Source organism: Balaenoptera borealis (genome assembly GCF_965194805.1).
Source record: "Balaenoptera borealis genome assembly, chromosome: 3".
NCBI lineage: Eukaryota > Metazoa > Chordata > Mammalia > Artiodactyla > Balaenopteridae > Balaenoptera > Balaenoptera borealis.
The window spans coordinates 26209166-26233662 of NC_138866.1; the positions used below are offsets into that span (position 1 = coordinate 26209166).

The window sequence follows — 24497 nt, forward strand, 5'->3', positions numbered from 1 at the left end:
TAAATCCCACTCTGTCATGGTGTATAATCTTTTTGATATGGTGTTGAATTTAGTTTGTTAGTATTTTACTGAGGCTTTTTGCATCTATGTTCATCAGATATTGGACTGTAGTCCTTGTGGTGTCTGTCTGGCTTTGGTATCAGAGTGATGTTTGCCTCATAAAGTGAGTGTGGAAGTATTCCTTCTACTATTCCTTGGAAGAGTTTAAGAGGGATTGGTATTAATTCTTTGAATGTTTGGTAGAATTCAGCCATGAAGCTATCTGGTCCTGGGTTTTGGGGGAGTTTTTTGATTTCTACAATCTCCTTCTTTGTTGGTGTGTTCAGGCTTTCTATTTCTTCTTGATCCAGTCTTGGTTATGTTTCTAGGAATTTATCCATTTCTTCTAAGTTAGCCAATTTGTTGGCATATAATTGTTCATAATAGTCCCTTGTACTCTTTATTTCTGAGGCATCCATTGTAATGTCTCCTCTTTCATTATGGATTGAGTCTTCTTTTTTTCTTAGTTAGCTTAAAGGTTTTTCAATTTTGTTTTCAAAAAACCAACTTAGTTTTGTTCTATTACATTCTCTATTTGAGGATGCAAGGGTATTTTAAAGATGAAAATGAGATCTAGGGAATATTTTCAGGCTGGTGGGCAAAGGTGTGAAAGTGTGAGGAGTGTTCAGAGCAAATAGTCCAATTGAGACTGTTTAGGGAAGTTATGGGAGATGGCGTAGGAGGGTCTTGGTCACCTAACTGAAGAGTGAGCACCTAATTTGAGGTAATGAAGAGTTACTGAAAGTGTCTCAGAAGGAATGTGACAGGATCAGAGTCTCTGCAGCAGTGGTGTAAATGTTTGTCTTGTTGTGTATTCTCTATTACTGTGTAACAAATTATCCCCAAACTTAGTGCCTTAAAACAACAAACTTTTCTTTTAATTGAAGTACAGCTGATTTACAACATTGTATTAGTTTCAGGTATACAGCAAAGTGATTCAGTTATATATTCTTTTCCACATTTCTCATGATGGTTTATTGCAGGATATTGAATATAGTTCACTGTGCTATACAGTAGAACCCTGTTATTTTATATACAGCAGTTTGTATCTGCTAATCCCAGACTCCTAATTTATCCCTCCCACCCCCTTTCCCCTTTGGTAACCATCAGTTTGTTTTCTATGTCTGTGAGTCTGTTTTCTGTTTCATAAATAAGTTCATTTGTGTCATATTTTAGATTCCACATATAAGTGATATATGGTATTTGTCTTTCTCTTTCTGACTTACTTCACTTAGTATGATAAACTCTAGTTGCATCCATGTTGCTGCAAATGGCATTATTTCATTCTTTTTTATGGCTGAGTAGTATTCCATTGTATATATACCACATCTTTATCCATTCATCTGTCGATGGACATTTAGGTTGTTTCCATGTCTTGGCTATTGTAAATAGTGCTGCAATGAACATTGGGGTGCATGTATCTTTTCAAATTATGGTTTTCTCCAGATGTATGCCCAGGTGTGGGATTGCTGGATCATATGGTAGCTCTATGTTTAGTTTTTTAAGGGACCTCCATGCTGATTTACACAGAGGCTGCACCAATTCCCAGCAACAGTGTAGGAGGGTTCCCTTTTCTCCACGTCCTCTCCAACATTTATTATTTGTAGACTTTTTAATGATGGCCATTCTGACCAGTATGAGGTGGTGCCTCACTGCAGTTTTGATTTGCATTTCTCTAATAATTAGCGATGTTGAGCATCTTCTCATGTGCCTATTGGTCATCTGTATGGCTTCTTTGAAGAAATGTCTATTTAAGTCTTCTGCCCATTTTTTGATTGGGTTGTGTTTTTTTTATTGAGTTGTATAAGCTTTCTGTGTATTTTTGAAATTAAGGCCTTGTCAGTAACAGCATTTGCAACTATTTTCTCCCGGTCCATAGGTCGTCTTTTTGTTTATGGTTTCCTTTGTGGTGCAAAAGCTTATAAGTTTGATTAGGTTTCATTTGTTTATTTTTGCTTTTGTTTCTATTGCTTTGGGAGACGGACCTAAGAAAACATTGGTACGATTTATGTCAGAATGTTTTGCCTATGTTCTCTTCCAGGAGTAAAACAACAAACTTATCTCAGTTTCTGTGGGTCAAGAATTTGGGGGCAGCTTACCTGGGCAGTGGTATCTTGGTGTTTCATGAGGTTGCTGTCAAAATGTTTTCTGGGGTTGCAGTCATTTGAAGGTCTGACACAACTGGAGGGTCCACTTCTGAAGTGGCTCACTCACAGGCTGTTGGCAGCTCCTTGACACATGGGCCTCTCCACAGGGCTGCCTGAGGGTCCTCACAACATGGCGGCTGGCTTCCTCAGACTGAGTGATTCCAGAAAGCGGGGAAGGTGGAAAGAAGCTGCAATGGCTTTTATAACCTACCTTCAAAAGTTATCAAGTTTCAGGTAAAATATGACTTCTGCCATATTCTATTCATTATAAGAGTCACTAAGTAGAGCCTACCTTCGAGGGATGGAAAGTTAAGCTCCACCCCCTGAAGGGAGGAGTAACAAAGAATTTGTGGACATATTTAAACCACCACGGGGGGTGCTGATTCCCTGATCTCGATTTAGCTGGCACTAGTAGCAGAGCCATGGACGATATACCAGCAAAAGTGGCCAACTGGCCCTAGGAATGCAAGGTGTTAGGCGGCTAAGAAATCTTGTCCCTACTTGCTCTTTGTTCTCCCTAAACCCTCTTCGGTTGGTGAAAGTAGCCAGACTCTGACCCAAATGAATGCCTTCTAGCAAGTGCTTTTAGTTTCAGATGACAGTATTGGGAAAAGAGCCTGGATCTTAACTCAGCAAATTAAATCTTTTAGCTTGCCACCTGTATTGACATATTTTCCACACATGTGGATAATGTTTGTCTCATTTTCAGAACATTCTCAGGATCTGAGCAGCACCACACAGTGTTTTGCCCAAATGAGAACTGTGAAAAAGCCCAGTGCTAGTCTGTAGAGAGCATGCATGCACATGAAGTCTAAATCTGCTTCTCTGTGACTTCAGCGGGAGCTACTCTAAACCTTGCCCAGCCAAGGTCCTAGTTTGAGTCAAGAACAAAGCCGAAAGACAGAGGCTATATTTGGCTAGTTTTCACTTTTTCATTTTGAAGATGAAAAAATGAGATGGGAACTCCCAGATGTACCTGAACTGACTGTCCAACCTAGGATGGTTTAGGGGAAAGGAAGTTTTTCTACAATAGTGGTTCTCAAAGCATGATCCCTAGACAAACAGCAATAGCACCACCTGTTAGAAACCTGGCAGAAATGCCAATTCTCAGACCCACCCAGACCTACTGAGTCAAACTCTGGAGATGGGGGGCCCAGCAATCTGTGATCTAACAAGCCTTTTAGGAGATTCTGATACATGCTCAAGCTCTGGAAAAATTCTACCCCCAACTCACTGCATGTAATTTAACAATAACTTGGTAAAGAAGCTGGACTAGACACTTGCATTCACTCTTGTCACGAGCACACAATGGCAGAAACACACCAGATCATGACACATGGCACAGTGATACAGATAACCATTTAGAGTCAGCATCAGAGCCCAGGTTCCTTGATTCCAGAAAGTAGGAAATGTCTAGTCTTTCAAGAAGAATAAAGAGGTGTGGGGGAGGAAGAGAAAGAAGAAAAGGAGAGAGAGGAGGAAAGAAAAATCATTATTTTAAACTTGATTCCATAAGACATCAATTCTTAAGACAGTCACAGAATTCAAACACCAGTGATCTTCAGACAGCCTTAAAGTTAAACATTTTCAATAATTCTATGCCCCATGACATTCAGCATTATTGAGGGCATTGTTCACCTCTTTGAAAGAACAAACATCCCACCAGAGATGTGTCTGGTACTTCAGAACTTTCCCCCATACAACTAGTTTGCTTTTATCTCATAGACACTGAGGAGGGAATGGTTGATTATGTTTCCTTCTTCCAGAAAACCCAGATTCAAATTAGCTAGTGCACATCAATCAGCCTCTGGTATAAGAGACTTGCGTGGCTGTCTTATTTTTCCTGCCTTTATTTCTCCCACCTGATGCTCCTCCCTTACCTTCTACTTTGCTGTACTATTTGTATTTTTGTCAGACATCTCAAATCCTTTTAGGAACAAGACTGGCGATAAGAATTCAAAAGGCAGAGGGAGTTTTTTCCCAAGCAAACTGAAAACCTAGGAGGAGTGGCTGGGTGACAGCCATCGGCACAACAGGACCTTCCCTGATCCTTTCTGGCAGCGGCGGCCGCAGGCACTGCAATCAGGGTCAGCCTTTGAAAAAGCAGGAGCGAACGGAGGGAAGAACAGCTGTTAGCGGCAGAAAAGCTCTGTGCAAGTTGTTTTCTAGGGTTAAGAAAGGGGCATAAGGAGAGGAAATCGAGGTCTGGCTTCTCCATCTTATGAAATGGACCTATTTCTGTCTTCCTTGGTCTTAAGGCTAAGTCAGCATCCACACAAGACTGGCATACCTGATGCTGGTCCCCCAGATCACAAGCATTTCTCCCTTTGGGTATAAGGAACCAGCTACAGATACAGACCACCTGATTCCACTCTGCTCAGAGCTCCCAGGGAGACAGGCTGGCTTCAGGATAGGAAAGCAGAGACAATTAAGGGGATCTGGTTCAGGCTTATTGCAAAACTGAAAGAATATTGTTTTGATTTCCTATCTAGTTTGGAACAGGTCAAGGGTATTTTCCCTGGGTAGCTACCTTGGAGGGACTTATTTTAGCTTCAAGGCAGGCTGACTGGAAAGGATTCAGGAGTCAGCCCCAGAACAGGGCAGTGGGGGCTGTCTGGAGCTGCGTACTCCACCAGCCAGCAGCGGCCCCCAGGAAAATTTCCATCAACCGCTCCATCAGAACTGCAGCGTCAACCTTGACCAGTCCCTTCTGAGCCCAGTTACATCCATAATGACACCTCTCCACCTTCCCCTTCCCCCAGGAGCGTTGACAGATGAGAGGCTTCATGGAACAAGTCCCTGAGCTGTGATGGGAATCCGTCTCGCTCCACTGCAGGAAAAATATATATCCCTGAACAGCTGGGAGGAATTCCTTCATTATTCATCTGCGGTCTTACTGCTAGTCCTCACTTCCTCATTTTACAGGAAAAAATGAAACCAGATTGAATGGCATATTCTGACAATGCTTGTTTTTAAACACCAGGCTGAATGGAATCTGGGAGGTGGCAGAGAGAGCGCTAAGAACAGAGGGTTTGTGAAGCCCTAGGCTGGGCCGTGGAGACAAAGAGGAGAGCTGCCCCTGCAGGTGGAAGGCGAGGAAGCTTCCCAGGGTGGCCTCTGTGCACGGTGAGCACACAGGGTCAGCTCAGGGCTGCATGTTTATGTCCCACTCAAAAGCTTTTTGTTGGGAGCAATTCAGTCATCCAGAAATCAGACTGGGGAAGCTGTGTAGAGAGAAGGTAAATTATATCAAAGGCAGAGATATTCACAGGGTGAAGAAAGTGCAGGGCAGACACCCAAGGACCATACGCTCAGTGCTGTCCACATTAGCAGAAAGCACCAGGCATACTGAGAAGGTATAAACCCTTGGAGGGCTCTCATGAGGGTGCTTACCCTCCAGAAGCTCATCCTAAGGTCACTGTAAGCAGGCTGAGAAGAGACCATGGGGGAAGGATGGAGGTGGTGGGGTAGGGCAGGGAGGCGAAGTTGTTGGAGTATACTACCGTCGGCCTGGCTAGAAGGAGGACCTGGCCAACTCAGTCAGTGCCAATATGGGTCACGAACCACCTCAAAGGCAATAGCAGTGGTGGTGATGTTCAACCACGTGGTCAATGGCTGGAAGACTCATTCAGCTAAAAGCAGAGTGTCTGACCAGTTCTTAACTAGCCTTCTGTATTATGCATAGGCTTAGCAAACACCCTCTGTATTCATTTTCTATGCCACTTAACTACCACAAAGTTAGCATCTTTAAAGACACATTTACAATCTATAGCTTCTATAGGTCAGAAGTCTGCACACAGCTTAGCTGAGTTTCCTGCTGAAGGGTCTCACAAAGCTGCAATCCAGGTGTCAGCTGTGGCTGTGCTCTCATCAGAGGCTCAACTAAGAGACCTGCTTCCAAGCTCCTTCAGATTGTTAGCAGATTTCATTTCCTGGTAGTTGCCAGAGTGAGGGTTTTAGTTTCTTGCTGGAATCTACCCTCAGCTCCTAGAGACTGCCCACAGTCCCTTGCCACCTGAGCTGCCTGCTTCATGCAGGTTGCTTCTCCAAAGCCAGCAACAGGGAAGGAGTGGCAGGGGGAGAGGGAGACGGAGGGAGAGAGAAAGGAGTCTTACATAACATAATCATGGTGTGACATCCCCTTGCCTTTGCCATATTCTACTCGTTAGAAGGAAGTCAGTCAAGAGGAGGGGGTTACCCAAAGGTGTAGACACCAGGAATACAGCCGTGAACAAGTCATGTCTTAGAGGGAGGCGGTGAAGGAGAGGAAGAAGAACAAAGTCATCTCTACGGGGGAGGCAGAGAGGGAGGAGGGTAAGAGAGAGGATTCATAAATTAAAGAACATATGTTAGATTAAAAAATGTATCTACAAATCTCAGTATCTGGACCTCATTTGGATCCTGGTGTTTCTAATGTTTAAAAAAAAAAAAAAAACCCTTAGAGGAAAACATAGGCAGAACACTCTATGACATAAATCACAGCAAGATCCTTTTTGACCCACCTCCTAGAGAAATGGAAATAAAAACAAAAATAAACAAATGGGGCCTAATGAAACTTAAAAGCTTTTGCACAGCAAAGGAAACCATAAACAAGACCAAAAGACAACCCACAGAATGGGAGAAAATATTTGCAAATGAAGCAACTGACAAAGGATTAATCTCAAAATTTACAAGCAGCTCATGCAGCTCAATAACAAAAAAACAAACAACCCAATCCAAAAATGGGCAGAAGACCTAAATAGAAATTTCTCCAAAGAAGACATACAGATTGCCAACCAACACATGAAAGAATGCTCAAAATCATTAATCATTAGAGAAATGCAAATCAAAACTACAATGAGGTATCACCTCACACCGGTCAGAATGGCCATCATCAAAAAATCTACAAACAATAAATTGTGGAGAGGGTGTGGAGAAAAGGGAACACTCTTGCACTGTTGGTGGGAATGTAAATTGATACAGCCACTATGGAGAACAGTATGGAGGGTCCTTAAAAAACTACAAATAGAATTACCATATGACCCAGCAATCCCACTACTGGGCATATACCCTGAGAAAACCATAATTCAAAAAGAGTCATGTACCAAAATGTTCATTGCAGGTCTATTTACAATAGCCAGGACATGGAAGCAACCTAAGTGTCCATGAACAGATGAATGGATAAAGAAGATGTGGCACATATATACAATGGAATATTACTCAGCCATAAAAAGAAACGAAATTGAGTGATCTGTAGTGAGGTGGATGGACCTAGAGTCTGTCATACAGAATGAAGTTAAGTCAGAAAGAGAAAAACAAATACCGTATGCTAACACATATATATGGAATCTAAGAAAAAAAAAAAAAAAGGTCATGAAGAACCTAGGAGTAAGATGGGAATAAAGACACAGACCTACTAGAGCATGGACTTGAGGATATGGGGAGGGGGAAGGGTAAGCTGTGACAAAGTGAGAGAGTGGCATTAAAAAAAAAACCCTGATAATTATGAAACAATTGGAAATTTAAATATCAACTGGATATTTGAAGACATTAAGAAATTATTAATTTTTAGGGGCTTCCCTGGTGGCGCAGTGGTTGAGAATCTGCCTGCTAATGCTAGGGGACACGGGTTCGAGCCCTGGTCTGGGAGGATCCCACATGCCGTGGAGCAACTAGGCCCGTGAGCCACAACTACTGAGCCTGCGCATCTGGAGCCTGTGCTCCGCAACAAGAGAGGCCGCGATAGTGAGAGGCCCGCGCACCGCGATGAAGAGTGGCCCCCGCTTGCTGCAACTGGAGAAAGCCCTAGCACAGAAACGAAGACCCAACATAGCAATCAATCAATCAATAAATAAATCTTTAAAAAAAAAGAAATTATTAATTTTTGAAGTACAGTAATTTTATTTGTGGACTTTTAATCGAGTCCTTCTAGAAATTCATACTGAAATATAAAAGATAAAATGATACGTCTAAGCAGTTTTCTTTAAAAAACGATGAGAGTGAGAGAAGGTAGAGCTCTGAATGAGGTAGAAGCCCCAGAGGTTGATGGTTGTGCTGGGATGATGGGCGCATGGGAATTCATTAAGCTATTCTGTCAACTTTTGTGTGTGCTCAAAATCCTGTATAATAAAAGCTTTAAAAATGAACATGAGTATATACCCTTACTAGTAATCATAGACAAGCAAAAACCACGTGATATCACTTTGTGTCTATCAGATTGCCAGAAATATTTTTAAGTGACAATACCCATTGCAAGTGAGGGTGTGATAAAACAGGTACTCTGGTGTGTTCCTGGGTGGGGATGGAGAGGAGTGGAGTATAAATTGGTTCACTCTTCGGAAATCATTTTGATAATATGTATCAAGTCTTATCCTTTGATCCAATAATTCCATTTCTAGGAATCTACCCTAAAGAAATAGCCCTCAAAATGGACAAAACTTATGCACAAAGATAGTCATTACAAGATGTATACCAAAGAGCAGTCTAGCCTTGGTCCTCAGCTATTGGGAGTGATTTCTAGGCCCTCGGAATGCCCCGCCTGATAAGAGTGTCTTTGTTTACCTGTGGGCCTTGGCCACTGAACAGAGTCTAACACTATGATTTATGATGGGGGCTTTGGGCCAAGTGGTATCCACTCTGTGTCTGGATGGGCTGGAGACTAAAGGGGCAGTCACCCAGGGAGCCCTTGGATATGGTATATCTGTAATCTCTAGACATCAAGGCTCATGTGAGCTTCCCTGGTTGGCAGTGCTGGTGCCTGTTGTCACACATTGTTGCCAGAAAAGTAACACTGTCTGTGACTCCATGGGAAGAGGACTGCTGGAAGCTCTTCCCTTGGCTGATTTTCATCTGTCTTCTTGAGCTGTAATAAACCATGACCACGAGTATAATAGCTCCCAGTGAGTTCTGTGAGTCCTTCTAGTGAATTACAGAAACTCAAGGTGGTCTTGGGAACCCTTAAACTTACAATGGTGCCACAAGTGAGGGTGGTCATGTAAACTGTTCCCTAACTTTGCGGTTGGTGTCAGAAATTAGGGTAGTCTTGTGGATCGTGCCCCTCCTCCAACCTCACATGGGGTTATTTATAAAAGAAAAATTCCTGGGAACGACTTCAGTGTTCAATAATAGAAGACTTATGTTTCATGTATGCAATATTATGCAGGCGTTAAATATAGCACTTATCAAGAACTCATATTGATAAGGGGGGGCGAATGTAACATGTCCAAAACTTTTGATGTACAGTATTTTTACTATACACATGTAGATTTTGAAATACAGGTAGAATAATGTGTACATGAATTATACCAAAATGCCAATGGGTAGCTGTTCTGGGGTGGTAAGATTGTGATTTTTTTTCTACTTCTCTAAACTTTTCAAATGGTCCACAGTATGCCAATAAGTATAACTTACTTTGATAATTAGAAATGTGTGTGTGTTTAGTCTCTAAATTTTAGCCATATTAGCAATGATTCCATAGCATGAGAAAGGTAGTTCATGACTGGGAAACTCTCAAAAGCTCAAACCTGACTATGTAACTAAAAGTGTCACCAAAAGGAAAGAAAGGGAAATGGACTGTAAGAAAATCTAAGTAGCTGCAGGAGGAGCTCTGACAAGCTCAAATATAAAGGGTAGAAAGAAGAAACACGAAACCAGGGTCCTACATAACTCTGAGAACAGTGACGGGCAGTGCTATAGAAGAGAAGTTCGTGATGACAGGGTGATGTGTGTCTATAATGGGGGCTGTGGCCTGGTGAACCCTTAGGATCACTTCCAGATTAACACCAACAGCAGAGGCTTCAGTCCTTGAGTGGGGCAACAGGATCTTGAATTGACACAGTGCTCAAAACACTTTCCCCAATAACGCTTCTATCTTCATGGGCTTCTGTTCTTCATAATCTTGGCAGAGCAGAATGTGAATAAAAACGTTAATAAACAAGATGGCTTTTGGCTAAAGAGTCAGAAGGCTGAAGCCAGCAATGAGTGGAGACTTGTGAAACGAGTCAAGGGCATCAAAAATGGCTTCTGCTTTTTAAAGTTAAGTTTAGGGCAAGTCAAAGAAAAAGATGCCATGGGCACTGTTTAGGAATGGTAGTGATTTTTATCAGGAAGAGTGCAGAACTTCTACGCCCCCTAATTTGCTTCCATCTTTTCTGTCAAATAAAATCTTTTACCATGAAATGGGTAACACAAATGTTTGATAAGAGAGAATTAAAGCCCTGAGTGAAGAGATTCACCTGTTTTCTAGCTACTCTAATGAATTAAAGTCGCTTACCTTGATGAATTACTCTCCTGGATGCTGATAACTCTTGCAAATGGGATTGCTAAATTATTGTCAAGGATCTTGGAAGCAACCGGGAGAATAGAAGATTCTAGAAGATGAAGGTTGGAGCTTTTATAACAAACTGCTGCCTAGATATAATGCATTACATTTCACTAAGTATTTTCACACAAATTGTTGTTTGTTCTTTGCAACAAACAAGTACAGTTGGATCAAATGAGAGAATAAATGCTAAATGATAAAGCCACATACAGACGCTTGGAATCATAAGTGGGATGGCATCCATCTTACAGATAAGGATGCCGAGGTTCAAACAGATCTGCCGAAGGTCCCACTGCTAGTTTATTTTGAAAATAAAGGGGATTATTACTGACACCCAAACAAGAGCATCAAATTCTAAATAACCTCCAAGCACTTAAAATACAAAATGGTGAACTGAGGGATGCTGCGTGGCTTCGTTTATAAATGCACATGCGTAACATCAGATTGACATCATTTCTATCTTTGCCATGATTATTAGGCTCTTGGATATGGTATATCCGTAATTCAGCGCAAGATTTCCTGATCCCCTCCCTTCAGGCACAAGGCTGGGCTGTCCCTTAATGGATGTGGACGCATGTCAGAGGCGTCGCCCAGGAAACCTGGAAAGTTGTGTTAATGGGGCCAGAAGCTGAATCAGGGAAAGCTGCGTCAGACCCTGGTAACAATCAAAACCTGCACTTTATTTTTCTTAGTTATATTGCTATAAGCAATAGACTCCCTCATACATTTAAGGGGAACAGTGGGCTTCCCTGGGAAAGTAGTGGAGAACTCACAGAATTGGTAGGAAGGTGGAGAGGCAGGGCAAGGATGTGCAGGACTCAACTGGTTAGAACTGTCTTGTCAGGGCACTCCCACTGGCACGCATGGATCCGGTGTTGTCTCTGGGGGATGGGAGGCTGTCCTTGTCTCACTCACTTAAGGTGGTTAGCAGTGGGACTCACTGTACCAAACTTCTATTTAGTGGTATGCCCACCCCTTGAGCTTAGGGAAGGGAAGGAGAGATTTCATCTAAACGTCATGAAGTGAGAGGAGGACAGATCCCCCAAAGGAGATCAGAGCTGTTGCTGGAAATACGGTGAATGAACTATGTTTGGACTCCTGGGGTAATCTGTTTCCAGGGTCTATGTTAACATGTGAAGGTACTTCAGTGAGGAAAGTATAAAAGAGTTATACTTTATACCTCCACCTATAAAAGAGTTGGGGTAGAATTGAATGAGAGAATGCATAGCAAAGTGATTCATAAATGGAAAGGCACCATAAAAGGCTTAATATTATTAACAGGATGGGAGGAGCAAAAACGTCTCTGGTGCATTTTGAGAAGGAACAGAGTGTGTCCACCAGCCCCTTCTGGGCTCTCTTGAAGCCTGCCTGCCCACTGGGAGTCACCGCCCTGTTATGTAGTAATTTGGTGGGGTGGGCTCTGTCCCTGCACTCCATTCTGTTAGAGAGTTGACATCTTGGTCTCCATCTCTCTGACAACTGGGTCTATCTCTCAGTTGGTTCCCAACTTGGGAAGGCACATGGATCTTATCTCTACACTTCCAACCCCATCAAACCCAATCTCAGTGAAATCAGAGAGGCCAGTGAGCAAGAAATATTGAAAGGGGCTGGTGGAAGGCAAGCTGGAACAGGTCCCCAGGGTGGGACACTCATGCTCATGGTGGCTTTATCCAGCTCTCACACTGGCTTGCATGAGCATGCAGCTGCTGAAGGTTCCACAATACACAGACACATGACAAGGAATTTCACAGTGGATGAGATATCAATATAAGAGTGGGTAACAGGGACTTCCCTGGTGGCACAGTGGTTAAGAATCTGCCTGCCAATGCAGGGGACACGGGTTCGAGCCCTGGTCCGGGAAGATCCCACATGCCGCAGAGCAACTAAGCCCACGCACCACAACTACTGAGCCTGCGCTCTAGAGCCCGCGAGCCACAACTACCTAGCCCACGTGCCTAAAGCCTGTGCTCCGCAACAAGAGAAGCCACTGCAGTGGGAAACCCGCGCACTGCAACGAAGAGTAGCCCCCACTCACCGCAACTAGAGAAAGCCCGCACACAGCAACGAAGACTCAACGTAGCCAAAATAAATAAATAAATAAATAAATAAATTTATTAAAAGAAAAAAAAAGAGTGGTTAACAGTATGGACTCAGTCAGAACACTTGGGTTCAAATCTTGGCTCTGCTCTGTGGTCTCAGGCAAGTTAACTAACCTCTTTGTGCCTCATCTGTTTAATGGGAATAATGACAGTACCAACCTCACTAGGTTATTATGCAGATTAAATGAGACAAGTCTGGCACACAGTAAGGCTCAATAAGTAATCATCATCATTAAGAATATAGCATATGCAACTAAGATTATCATACTAAGTGAAGTAAGTCAGAAAGAGAAAGACAAATACCATATGATGTCACTTATGTGTGGAATCTAAAGTATGACACAAACGAAACAAACAGCATCCCAGACATAGAGAACAGACTGGTGGTTGCCAAGGGGGAGGGGGTTGGGGGAAGGAGGGGTTCCAAGGTCCTACTGTAGAGGACAGAAAACTATACTCAATATCCTATGATAAACCATAATGGAAATTTTTTTAAAAAGAATGTATATATATATATATATATGTGTGTGTGTGTGTATAACTGAGTCACTTTGCTGTACAGCAGTAATTACCACAACATTGCGAATCAACTATACTTCAATTAAAAAATTAAATTTAAAAATACAGCATAGGTGCTAGTTTAATTAGCAGGATTAGCAACTACCACACCCAATGAGATTGCCTCAGAGATACTAATTAAAGAGAGGTTTTTAAAGGTTATTCAAGGACCCTGTCCTGGACCCCATCCTCTCATTTTTGCCAGTGTTGGAGACCAAGACAGAAAAGGTATGCTTATCATATTTCAGATTAACCGAAGCTGCGAATGAAGGTGCATGCTTGCAATGGCAGAATCTGATTTTAAAGATCTTAAAAAGGTGGAGCAACAAACCAATCTAACAAGATAAAATGTAATAGTAATAGTGGTATTGTTCTTCATGTAGGTCCAAGTAAAATAAAGTCATACAGGTATAAGATAGAAAAATGTCTTTGTAGCATGCATTAAAAATGCAGAGATTTTAGTTTAGATCTATCTTAACACAAGTCCAAAGGATGTCTTCCAAAGCCAGCTAAGTGACCACAAGTACAGAAAATGGAAGGGGATGCTTCCCACTTACCTCTGGGCTGATGGTGGGGGATTAGGCAGGAGCAGGAAGGCTACCCAAGGAGTATGAAAGGAGAAAGACAACTGGCATGCTTACAAGCCAGAGTCTTTGATGAATAACCAAATATAAGGGTTAGATCTAAAGGAACTTACCAGGATTACTGGTGGGAAAGAATCAGAAGAGGTTGGGAACCAAGTGGGAACTGGATCTAAGTGAAAGCGGAGGGGCATTTGGAGAGGAAACTATGAGTGATGTCCACAAGCACCATAAAACAGATTTTGGTTAGTGTGAGAAAATACTTTCCAAGAGCTGAGCTTTCTGACAATGGATGGGCAACACTGGGAGGCGGTAGTGTTCAGGCAACCATTGGGTTTATCAGGAAATTTATAGCAAATTCATAAATCAGATGGGGAATAAGGTTGGAACGTAGATTTAAGAAGTCCCTGTCAATTCTGAATTTCTGTGATTCTATCATGAAACAGTGAATACACAGCCTTGTTTTGACTGCAAGCACAACATCTATCATATTAGGGAACATCAATCCATTACGTAACCCAGAAATTAAAGTTCAGTAAAGTCACTCCTTAGCTGCCATGTTTGATAGTTAGCCAAGCTCCTGACACAAGAGTTCAAAGAAATTGAAGTCATGTTTTTTCTTGATGCCCACAGAGAGTTTGCAATCACCTGGCTGCAAGCTGCAGCCCTCTGGATGGAAAGCATGTCTGAGTCAGTGCCTGTGTCAGGAGACAGATGGGAGCTGGCCACATTACCCGTGGTCCCACATCCATTCCACCAAATGGAGAGACATGACAAGCCTTTTATTTTCAGGACAGAGAGCCATTGATTATTCCCTGTTAATGCTTCCCTGTCGATGGCGGGCAGGGACTAGAGGGAAATGGAAGGATGTGATATCCGGGCCCCCCAAAGGGAAAATCAATGTGATATGGTTTGTATTTCATCCTAGGATAACCTCTTTCTCTGAGTCCCAACCCACAGGCCACTGTTTCTCTCCACCAACTCCTCCAGACACTGTCATGTCCTTTCACACTCACCAAAGGACAGGGAAGTGGGGGAGAGGAGATAAGGAACGGGCACCAGGAATTATTAAACTCTGCTTTCACTTTCTTTTAGGAATTTACAGTCACTAAACAGGCTACAGGATACACGGAAACTTCCTCAGCAGGTTCAGATCAGAGCGGAAGAGCCAACTAAGTCAGCCGAAGAAACCCTTGTCTGACTTGTTACAGATGCATCCAGCAGTCAGCTAATCTCAAAGGATGACCTTGGAAAACCGACAACCTAGAAACTGCATGCCCCCTGGCACAATGCTGAAACTTACAAGTTCAGAGAAAGAGGCAGAGACTTGTAATGTGGGGAGGTGAGAGGGAAGAAGCAACCTTTCTTTGTGTACACACACACACACAAATCAACACCAAAAGTGTTTATGTTCCTCCCTCCCCAAAAGGAACTCAACATTTGAAACAAAATGCTTGAGAATCTTGGATCTAACAGAGGGGAATTTTTGTCCCTGTGGGGTCCAGGGGGAAGAGAAAGCAACACTACTTTATTATCTTTTTAAGTGGGAATGCAAATCGGTAATATCCTGATACCTAGCACTTGTACTCACCTTCTGGTTCCAGACAGGGCTTTTTATTAGCATTTAACCTCCTCAGTGTTGCAGCCACATAGACCTATAAGGCAGTGTTGGTTCTGGAAAGCTCCAGGATTATCTACTGCTATTTTTCCCTTTCATGTAGGAATTGCCCCAGGAGATGTGAATAGACATTTTTACTCCACTTACTTTATTTCCCAGGGCCAGGAATCTTGGACCAAGCCCTCTGGCTGGGGGAGGCTGGACCAGGTGACCTCCAATGAGCTTTCCAACTCTCAGACTCTGTGTAGGGTCCCTGCGGTGATGACCGGAGTGGCCAGGACTAGGAGGCTGTTTTCTGCTTGTAGGTAGAATTGAGCAACTCATGTTTTACATACCTACACAATGTGGATACCAATTCCACTAGTTACAAGCAGTACTTTTCCCAACACATTTCTACATGTAGAGGATTATATCTGTGTTACAAAGATGAGCTACTTTTAAGTCTCTTAGAATAAAAGCATGTTTCCTAGCAGGAACATGATTCATTTTATGTTACTCAATTCACAAATGACTTGCAAGCGATCCACACCAGAGGGGCTGTGGATCATGAACATCCTAGAACGGTCTTGAGGCAGTGTCTCCTCACATCCCTGGATTCAACTCCCCACAGGGGTTCAACTTCATGCCTTGGGTTCTACCCCCATTGGCTGGTCACCGTCACTTCTGCCTGAGTCCTTCTCCCCTGGGCTCTGGGGCTCCATCAGTCTCACTTCCCTGTTGCCTGGGCTCTTTCCTCTACTCCACACTGACCGGGTAGGTGCTCAGGCCCTTTGAAGCTGGAGGGGGGCGGTGGTAAAGACATCTGTGGGCAGCTGCTTAGTCCCACACCAGGGATATCCTACAGGGACAGCTACTATCCTAATCAGAAGAGATGCTGGCCAGAAGACTGGGGACTGAGTCCCAGCATGGCCTTCGCTGTGGAAGATCTTTTTAAAACAACATGGAGAATTATATATGGCCCCATGACCTATCCTGAAAGGAAATGCCAGGGTCTCTCAAGAATGCCCAAATGGCAGGGTGGGAGGACCCCTCAAGGCAGTCTAGGAGGGAGGGCCTCTGTGTAGTACTTCCTGCCCAGGTCCTGAGCTTCAGGGGAAAGTGGGGTCTACACATGCCCTGGCCTGGCTCTCAGACATGACCCTACACTCAAAACCACCCCTGCTCACAAACATTTTTTGTTTGTTTTATTTTGTGTTGTTTTTATTGACTACAGCATACTTCCAGAAAAATGCACAATTGTAAATGTATGGCTCAATGAATCTTCACAAAGAGATCACACCCTCTAAACAAAGGCAAGAACATTGCTGAAACTTCCAGAGGCCTTCTGTCTCCTTCAGTTATACTCACACCTACAGGAAGGATTTCTAACAGCAAAGTTCAGTTTTGCTTGTTCTTAACCTTATGTAAATGGCATCATACAATATGTTCTCATGTACCTGGCTGCTTTGTTCAACATTATGTTTTCGACCTTCATTCATGTTGCTGCATGTAGTTTGTTAATCCTTGTTTCTATGTAGTATTCCACCGTATGACTATATCACAATATATGAATTCATTCTGTTGATGGACTTTTGTGTCATTTTCAGTTTTGGCTATGCTGTATAGGGCTGCTATGTGCATGTGTTTTGGTGCACATGTGTACACATTTCTATTTTGTATATACCTAAGAATGGTATTTCTGGGTGGCCAGGTTTGCATATGTTTAGCTTTAGTGGATATTGTCAAATAACTATCCAAGGTGGCTGCATATACACCCTTACCAGCAGTTTAGGGGAGTGTCTGTTGCCCCACATCCTTACCAGTACTCAGTGTCGTCAGTCTCTTTAACTTTAGCCATTCTGTTGCGTGTGTATGGCTTTGTGGTTTTAATTTACATTTCATGAATGATTAATGATGTTTAACCCTCTGTCATACACTTATTGGCCATTTGGATATCTTCTTTTGTGATGTTTTGTACGAGTCATTTGCCTGGTATTGGATTATCTGTTTTAATTGATTTGTAGCAATTTCTAAAATAGATTGTGGATGCAAGTCTTGTCAGATATTTGTATTGCAAGTATAATCTCCTACCCCATGGCTGACTTTTTTTACTCTTAATGAGGTCTTTTGAATAGAAAATTTTAATTTTAATATAAACTAATGCATCAGTCTTTATTTTTCTGGGTAGTACTTTTTATTTTGCATAAGAAATATTTACCTACTTCAAGGTAATGAAGGTGTTTTCCTGTTTGTTTGTTTGTTTGTTTCTGGAAGCTTTATTATTTTACCCTTTCACCTTTATAATGCAATCTTTATGGAATTGGTTTTGTTTAAGTGGTTAAGATAGGGGTCAAGATTTATATCGCCAAGTGAATATCCAACTGACTGAGCACCTCTTATGAAAAGTTCATCCATTCCTCACTGCACTACATGGTCACCTTTGTCCTTAGCAAGTGATGTATGTGTGTCGGTCGCTTCTGGTCTCTATTCTATGCCATTGGTCTACTTGTCTATATGTACACCAATACCACATAGCACTATAGCCTTATAAGGAGTCTTGATACCTGGCAGCATAAGTCTTCCAGCTTTGTTCCTTCAAGACTATCTTCTCTATTCTTGGTCATTAACATTTTCATATAAATATTAGAATTAGCTTGTTAATTCCTCCCCCAGCCAAAATGCTGTGATTTTGACTGGATTACATTCTTTCTACAGACTAATTTGGAAAGAATTGATATTTGAGCCTTTAATTCATGTACACAGCAACTCTCTCCATAAGGTCTTCTTAATTTTCTCTCAATGTTTTCTCTGTAAAGGTCTTGCATATCTTTCATTAGATATATTCCCAGGTATTTTATATCTTTGATGCTATTGTAAATAGTATTTTAAATTTTCATTTTCTGTTTTTTGCAGATATGTAGAAATACATATTTCTTGAATCCAGAGACCTTGCTATATTTATTTTTAATAATTCTAACTATAGATTCCTTAGAATTTTCTACATAAACAATAATTTTATCTGTGAATAAGGACAGTTTTATTTCTTCCTTTCCAGTCTTTATAACTTTTTTTTCTTGTTGCAATGGTTAGGATCGCTAGTACAATATTGAATAGAAGTAGTATTAGGAGGTATTCCTAATCTCAGGGGAAAAGCTTTCAATATTTCACTATTAACTGTGATACTTTCTGTAAGATTTTTATAGATGATCTTTACCAGCTTAAGGAAGTTTCCTTCTATTCTTAGTGTGTTAAGAGTATTTATTATGAAAAGTATTTGATTTTATTAAATGCTTTTTCTACATCATTCTATTGAGATGATCTTATTCTTTTTCTACATTTTTATGTTAATTTGGTTAAATACACTAATTTTTAAATTGAGATAAAATTCATATACCATAATATTCATCCTTTTAAAGTGTACAATTCAGTGGTTTTTAGGATATTTATAAAGCTGTGCAAGCATCACTAGTATCTAATTCCAGAACATTTTTATCACCCTCAGAAAGAAACTCCCTACCCATTAGCAGTCACTCCTCATTACCTTCTCCTCCAGACTATGGTAGCCACTAATCTACTTTCTGTTTCTATAAATTTTTCTTTTCTGGACATTTCACATAAGTGGAATCATAATATGTGGCCTTTTGTGTCTGACTTCGTTCAATCAGCATAATGTTCTCAAGGTTCATCCATGTTGCAGCATGAATCACTATTTCATTCCTTTTCATGGCTGAATAATATTCCATTGTATGGACAGACCACATTTTTGTTTATCCATTCATTAGTCAATGGACATCTGGGTTATTTCCACTTTTTGGCTATTATGAATAATGCTGCTATGAACATATGGACATAGGTTTTCAATTGTTGGGTATACACCTAGGAGTAAAATTCCTGGGTCACATGGTAACCTGCGATTAACTTTTTGAGGAACTGTCAAACTCTTTTCCAAAGTGGCTACACCATTTTATATTCCCACCAGCAATTTATGAGAGCTCCAATTTCTCCAGGTCCTTGTCAACACTTGTTATTGTCTGTATTTTTTTTTTTATTACTGTCTTCTTCATGTGTGTGAAGTAGTATTGATACTGAGCAGGGTTCTTGGCCTTCCCCAATCAATAGAAATTGACTTGAGGCCAGACAAGAAATTCAGGCAAGGCTTTATTGGAGCCCCTGCATCAGCTGCAGGAGGGAGCGAGAACAAGTAACAGGTTCCCTCACTCATTCCTTGCCGGGGGCAAGGGGAGCTCATTCCATATATGGGGTGAAGGTAGGGGTGTGTCCAGGGGTCGGGCCAGAGGGGTGGCTTAGGTGGTTTGCCCACCCCTTTGTGGTGTTGAGTGCAGGGGGGCATGCGCAGTACTCTGCTTTTGCCCCCAATACCCAGTTTTTGCTCCCAGCTCTTCAGAAATGGCAGTTGGGTTTTTTGTCTTTTTGTATCTTTTGGATCCTGAATTTGCCCCAATTGCACAGGCACACAGTTATTTTTAGTCCCATACAGTTTCTCTGTATTTTGTTGCTTGAGGAGAGGTGTGTCCAGGTGCAAGCACTGCAGCAATGCAGCAAAGTGTCCAAGTCCCAGTCTGTCTCAGTATATCATTGTGGTTTTGATTTACATTTCCCTAGTAACTAATGCTGTTGAGCATTTTTTCATGTGCTTATTGGCCATTTGTATATCTTCTTTAGAGAAATGTTTATTCAAGTCCTTGCCCATATTTTTTTTTTAGTTGGGTTGTATGTCTTTTTGTTTCATTGTAAGAATGATTTAAATATTCTGAATTCTAGATCCTTATCAGATATATGAGTTGCAAATATTTTCTCCTACTCTGTGGGTTATCTCTTCATTTACTTGATAGTGTCTTTTGGAGCATAAAAGTTTAAACTTTTGGTCCAATTTATCTATTTTTCCTTTGGTTGCTTGCACTTTTGGTGCCATATCTATGGAACCATTGCCTAATCAACGTCATGAAGATTTACACTTGTAGTTTCTTCTAAGAGTTTTATATTTTACCTCTTACTTTTAGATTTTTGATCCATTTTAAGTTAATTTTTGCACATGATGTATGAAGAGATCCAACGTTTTTTTTACATGTGGATATCCAGTTGTCCCAGCACCATTTGTTGAACACATTCTTTGATTTTGTAATGTTAAGCCAAACTTGTATTCCTAAAATAAATCATATAATATTTTGTTTAGTATATTTGTAAATATATTCATGAGACATATTGGTCTATAATTTTCCTTCTTGTAGCATACTAGTCACCCTTTGGTATTAAAATTACGGTGGTCTCAAAATGAGTTGGAAATTGTCTCTTCTTTTTCTATATTGGAAGTTTGTGTAAGATTAATGTCATTTCTTTAAATGTTTAGAAGAAATTGCTAGTGAAGTAATCTGGACCTGGAAATCTCTTTGTGCAAAGGTTTTAGTTACAGATTCAATTTCTTAAACAGACACAAAATATTTAGATTTTCTTTTTCCTCTTCAGTTGGTAATTGTTTTCCTAGAAATTTAATTTCATGTGGATTTTCAGATTTATTGGCATAAAATTCTTTGTAGTATCTACTTATGACATTGATAATTTGTATCTTCTTTTTTAAAAAAAATTTTATTTATTTATTTATTTATAGCTGCGTTGGGTCTTCGTTGCTATGTGCGGGTTTTCTCTAGTTGCGGCGAGTGGGGGCTACTCTTCATTGCGGTGCGTGGGCTTCTCATTGTGGTGGCTTCTCTTGTTGTGGAGCATGGGCTCTAGGCACATGGGCTCAGTAGTTGTGGCTCACGGGCTTAGTTGCTCCGCGGCACGTGGGATCTTCCTGGACCAGGGCTCGAACTTGCGTCCCCTGCATTGGCAGGCCGATTCTTAACCACTGCGCCACCAGGGAAGTCCCTTTTTCCTTCTTTATTTTCTTGATCTAGTAGTTTTTTTCCTTGCTAGCAGTTTATTCATTGTATTGGTCTTCTCAAAGAACCTACCTCTAGATTTGTTGATTTTCTTTTATCCATTTTTCTATTTCATTAATTTCTGCTATTACCTTCATTATTTTGTCCACTATTCTATCTCTGGATTTAATTTACTATTCTTTTTCTACTTTTTGGGATGGACACAGATCAATTTTTAGCCTTTATTATCTTTTATTATATGAAGATTTAAAGAAATAAATTTCCCTTGAAGTACAGCTTTAGCTTTGTTCTTCAAGTTTTGATATGCCATATTTTTATTGTCATTTAGTTCAAAATATAGTCTAATGTCCATTGTAATTTCTGTTGAATTATTGATTATTTAAAAGTATATTGCTTGATTTCCAAATATTTGAGGGTTTTCTAGTTATCTTTTGGTTATTGATTACTACCTTAATCCCACTTTGGTCAAAGGACATGTTTTGGATGGTTTTACCTTTTGGAACTTGTTGGGACTTACCAGCATATGGTAAATTTTGGTAAATGTTTTATGAATACTTAGAAAGAATACATATCCTGACAAGGTTGATTGTAGTGTGGTATGTATGTCAATTAGATGAAATTTATTACTCATATTGTTGCAATCTCCCATATTCTTATTTTTTTCACTCTTTGTACCATCAGTTCCTTATAGTTCTGTGACTGTGCTTTTAAAACTGAATTAAGTGCATCAAAATACAAAATTATTATATCTTCCTGATAGATTTGTCCTTTTATTTTTATGAACTGACCCTCTATCTTCAGTAATACTTCTTGACTTACATTTTTCTTGACTGTTATTTTTTTTGGTCTGCATTGGGTCTTCGTTACTTCGCGTGGGCTTTCTCTAGTTGCGGCGAGCGGGGGCTACTCTTCATGGTGGTGCGCGGGCTTCTCATTGCAGTGGCTTCTCTTGTTGCAGAGCACGGGCTCTAGGTGTGCGGGCTTCAGTAGTTGTGGCACGTGGGCTCAGTAGTTGTGGCTTGTAGGCTCTAGAGCACAGGCTCAGTAGTTATGGAGCATGGGCTTAGTTGCTCCACAGCATGTGGGATCTTCCCGGACCAGGGATCGAACCCGTGTCCCCTGCATTGGCAGGCAGATTCTTAACCACTGCGCCACCAGGGAAGTCCTCTTTCCTAGTACATTTAGAGTTTCATTTTTTATGTTTATATCTTTGAATTGTCTGCAATTTGTCCTGATATAAGGAGTGAAGTATGGGTTCAGTTTATTTTTTTTTTCCAGAACACTATTCAGTGGTCCCCACTTCCTGAATCTTTTCCCCACTGATTGAAAAGCCACCTTTATCATGTACTCAATTCCCATATGTATTTACGTCTATTTCTGAACCGTTTTGTTATGCTGATCTGTCTGACTATTCACAAATTATTACCACACTGTTTTAATTGCTGTAAATTTGCAAATTTTAAAATATCTGTAGAGTTAATCTCCCTCTATCACCGTCCTTTTCTTTCCTGGATACTCTTATTTATTTTTCCATATGAACTTCAGAATCAGCTTGTGTAAATCTTTTTTTTTTTTTAATCCTATTGGTATTGTTACTGGATATCACATTAAATTTATAGATTAAGGAGAGGTGACATCTTTATGATACTGAGTGTTCCTACAGAAGAACATAATATGTCTTTCCATTTGTTCAGGTCTTGCTTTATGTCCCTCATTAGCATTTTTAAGTTTTCTACAAATAATGTTTCTTAAGTTTATTCCTAAGTATTTTATATCTTCTATTTTCTGCTATTATAAAATGGCCTTTTCTTTCCTTAGAGCATGTAATTGGACACTGCATACAAAGGTTATTTCCTAAAAATTAATTTTGTACAAATTTAATTTATTAAATTCTTATATTGTTTGTAAGTTTTTGGTTAGTCCTCCTTAGTTTCTAAGTAAACAATCCAGTCATATCATCTACAAATTATAAGTCTAACCTCTCTTCCTTTCTAATTTCTATACCTTTAATTTCTTTCTCTTGTCTAATTGTTTTGTCCAAGTCCTACAGAACAATTTTAAATGATGGTGATGATTAGTGGACATCTTTGTCTTGTTTCTGACTTTAAGGAAATTGCTTCTCTAATTCTCAATTAAGCATGATGCTGGCTTTGGATTGAGATAAACATATTTTATCATATTAAGGAAACACCCAGTTAGTCTTAATATTAAATGATCCTGTGTTCCTGAAATAAGCATCACTTAGTCATGGTGAACTACTCTTAGCCAGAGCCCGCCTGACTGGGTTCAAATCCTAGCACCATTACTTATTAGTTGAGTTCAGGCAGGACACTTTATCTCTTTTTGACTCAGTTTTCTTGTCTGTAAAATAGGGGTGATAAGAATATCCACCTCACTATGTTGCTGTAAAAATCAAACAACTGTGGAAAGTTGAGCATCTTTTCATATGTTTAAGGGGCATTTGCATTTTTTTCTGTGAACTGTTTGAATCATTTCTCTATTTTCTATAAGACTGACTCTATTTTTAGAAGCTCTTTATAAACTAGAGATATTAGCCCTTAATCTGTGATATAAATTGAAAATGTTTTCCCAGTTATCACTTGTATTTTACTTTACTTTGTTATGTTTGAGATGCAAAAGGAATGTTTTTTTGTTTGTTTTTTGTTTTTTTAGCATAGCCAAATATATCTCTGCTGTACCTGGATTTTTAAGTCATACTTAGTCTGGAGGATTACATTATTGGCCCCAATTCTTCACCCTTCTCTGTATCCCCATGCTTTACCATGTGAATTACAATCCCTTCCACCAAATGGGTGGATATTTTCCTACTGATCCAAGGAGACTGAAAGACATGTGGCGTTATTATGCAATAATTAACCAATACTGTTAGGAAAGTTTCCTCACTCCCATGTTACACAGCAGGGGTTGACAACCTTTAAAAAACTATTTAAAATATTTTAGCGTTCATAACCAGATATGATCATGTCTTTTTCCTCCTTCTCCTTGTTTATTAAACCCTTCAAAAGTGAAAAAAACATTCTTACTTAGCTCTCAGTAGCCCAAAAATAGACTCACAGATTTAGACCAGCCAGCCTACTGAGGAATTCATCTTATTTTTTCTAGTAATTTTATGGTTTAATATTGTACAATTAAATCTCTGATAAATTTGAAAATTATCCTGGCCCATAGCATGAGGAACAGATCAATTTTCGTTTTCCATATGGCTATCCAGTTATCCCAATACCATTCACTTTTATAGTCCATCTTTTCCCCCCAC

The 24497-nt window shown here is 40.4% G+C and overlaps 1 long non-coding RNA gene across 1 annotated transcript in view; it reads left to right on the forward strand.

Annotated features, from left to right (window-relative positions):
- Positions 1–24497, forward strand: part of LOC309626636 — a 1318538-nt gene that overhangs the window by 547374 nt on the left and 746667 nt on the right. The window lies entirely within an intron of this gene.